Consider the following 3,409-nt stretch of genomic DNA (forward strand, 5'->3'; position numbering starts at 1 on the left):
TACATTTTATGATTTAGTTGACGTTAGCTTTTTCCAGTTTTAACAACATACCGACAGCATAATGGACTTGATATTTCATTTTAACTGTATTACTAATAGTTTACGTTTGCAACCTGTTAAGCTAGCTGTAAGTTTAAAGCTAAATAGTAGGAATGGCTGATATTACCAGAAGAAAAGACAAAAATACATTAGCTAGCAAAACTAATATGTAATTTCTGTCTGGATCTTATGTAAATGCATTTTTAATAACATAAACTTTTTTAGGTATCTTCACGTTGACAAGATCCTGTTGCACTCACATTTTCAAGTGTCATAAGATTTACATTAACATACTTAAACCTTTTTGTGTAGGCTATTTGGTCTATGAAATTGCCTTTGGTTTAAAGAATTAAAAAGCTGTAAGTGAACATCCAGATAAATATTGTTAGATGTAATAAGTGCCATAACTGATACGAACAGACTGTATGTTATACTAAATATGACCCGTTTGCTTTACTTAATTTTATGTGGTCTAGATTTAACAAAGTATTGGAAACATTTTCTTGGAATTTCGGTCCATGTTGATATGATCGAATTTCAAAAATGTGTGCTATGTCTGAAAACGGTATATTCATGCTGTGAAGCTCCTGTTTAACCACACCCCAAAGGTGTTACATTGGATTTTAATCTGTTGACTGGGAAAGCCATTAAAGAACACATAACTTATTGATATGTTCATAAAACCAGTTTAAGATGACTTGTGTTTTGACACAGTGTTTTATTATACTTTAATTGGCAATCATAATGTATACTGTTGTCGTAGGAAAAAATTCATGATTAGCAACAATAGGTGGCATGAAAACAATGCTTACCAAGAAAGCATTTCCACAACATTGTTGACACAAGGCAGGTCCATAAATTTATACTGTTTATTCTAAATGAACAGGCATTTGGGCCACACACCAGTCTTGCTGCGCGCTCAATAGACACAACTGTCAATGTCTGAAGAAAGGGAAGGCCTGTCCTTGGCCTCCAGATTAACTTTAAGTTATTAACTTCCTATCAACTTTAACCAGTCTGGTCATTTTAATTTATTCCTCTCCCAACAAGCCATTTACGCCCACAGAACTGCAGATTATTTTTGTTGTATTTGTTTGTTTGTACACTATTTTGTGCTCACTCTCGACAGTGAAGGAAAATTCCCCAGGATCTGTTTCTGACACGTTTAAACCAGCAGTGTTTACAACAACAACCAAACCATCGTCAGTCCCTCAGATTACATTTTCCCTATTGTCAGTAGAATTTTCTGTACTCTGCTGGTGCCACATGACTTGGTGATTGGTTAATTACATGAATTAGAATGCGTAAAGGTGTTCCTAATAAAATGGCCGGTGTACGTTAGCACTGTTTCGTGATAGACCGATTTAAAATGAAAATATCGTTTCATATTTAGCTTGTAGCGAAGAAAAGCAATAAACCAGGTGGACCCCAGCATTTTAGTATCAGCCACAGTTCGCTTTGTGGCTGAGTTGAGGCACACTGTAAAAAATCGGAGGTAACTTCAACTAAAAAAAATAAGTCAACATTCTGCAATCATTTTTTTAAGTAAGCAGACCCTGTCTGTGCAAAGTTTAATTAACTCAAAAAATCAAGTACAACTCAAAGTGCACCAAACTTATTTAATTGTGTTACTGCAAATAACATTTAATGTCCTTAGTACTTGTTAATTTGAGTAGACATTACAAATTGTTGTATGTACTATAAACTCAAACCAATTTAGAATTTAAGTGTACCAAACTTATTTAATTGTGTTACAGCAAATAACATTTAATGTCCTTAGTACTTGTTAATTTAAGTAGACATTACATATTGTTGTAGGTAATAAAAACTCAAACCAATTTAGAATTAAAGTGTACCAAACTTATTTATGTTGCATCAAATAATATTAAAAAGTAATCTGCATTTTCAAATGTCAATTTAAATTGGCGTGACTTACTATTTCAAGTAATAAAGTTGTGTACATATAAAATGAATTTGAATTAGCCCTTTCTATAGTTACTGACGTATACAAAATAAACAAAAAACTCAACAGTAAGATTAACATTGTTGTTTTTTATTTTTTAAAAATAAATATTTCAAGTAAATAATGAGGTAGAACAATGCTTCTTCCACATGAATCAAAAAGCAATCAACAGGTGGGAACATACACAGATCAGCCATAACATTAAAACCACCTCCTTGTTTCTACACTCACTGTCCATTTTATCAGCTCCACTTACCATATAGAAGCACTTTTTAGTTCTACAATTACTGACTGTAGTCCATCTGTTTGTCTGCATGCTTTGTTAGCCCCTTTCATGCTATTCTTCAATATTCAGGACCCCCACAGGACCCCCACAGAGCAGGTATTATTTAGGTGGTGGATCATTCTCAGTACTGCAGTGACACTGACATGGTGGTGGTGTGGTGGTGTGTGTTGAGTGGATCAGACACAGCAGCGCTGATGGAGTTTTTAAACACCTCACTGTCCCTGCTGGACTGAGAATAGCCCATCAACCAAAAATATATCCAGTCAACAGCGCCCCGTGGGCAGCGTCCTGTGACCACTGATAAAGAATGACCGACTCAAACAGCAGCAATAGATGAGCGACCGTCTCTGACTTCACATCTACAAAGTGGAGCAACTAGGTAGGAGTGTCTAATAGAGTGGACAGTGAGTGGACACAATATTTAAAAACTCCATCAGCGCTGCTGTGTCTGATCACACTAACACACCACCACCATGTCAGTGTCACTGCAGTGCTGAGAATGATCCACCACCTAAAAAAAAATTCCTACTCTGTGGGGGTCCTGACCATTGAAGAACAGGGTGAAAGGGGGCTAACAAAGCATGTAGAGAAACAGATGGACTACAGTCAGTAATTGTAGAACTACAAAGTGCTTCTATATGGTAAGTGGAGCTGATAAAATGGACAGTGAGTGTAGAAACAAGGAGGTGGTTTTAATGTTATGGCTGATCGGTGTATCTGTGCAATAAATGCAACACTGCAATAAATGCAAACAAAAATCAAGCAGTGCAATACATTTAGCACTGGATTCACACAGCTAGCAACAAAGTGCTTCACGCAATAGGCAACAGCACACTAAAAGTGCAATAAAAGTAACTCTGCTTCCACACATTTTCAAAACTGCATTTACAACCACAAATCAGAAAAAGCTGGGACAGTATGGAAAATGCTAATAAAATAAAAATGCGTGTTCCTTTAAATTTACTTTGACTTTTTTTTAATTGCAGACAGTTTGAACCCAAGATATTTCATGTTTTGTCTGGTCAGCTTCATTTGTTAATAAACATCCATTCCTGCATTACAGGCCTGCAACACATTCCAAAAAAAACATTTGGGACAGGGGTAATTTAGTGCTAGTAATG

This window comes from Trichomycterus rosablanca, chromosome 9 (genome assembly GCF_030014385.1).
Source record: "Trichomycterus rosablanca isolate fTriRos1 chromosome 9, fTriRos1.hap1, whole genome shotgun sequence".
Taxonomy (NCBI): Eukaryota; Metazoa; Chordata; class Actinopteri; order Siluriformes; family Trichomycteridae; genus Trichomycterus; species Trichomycterus rosablanca.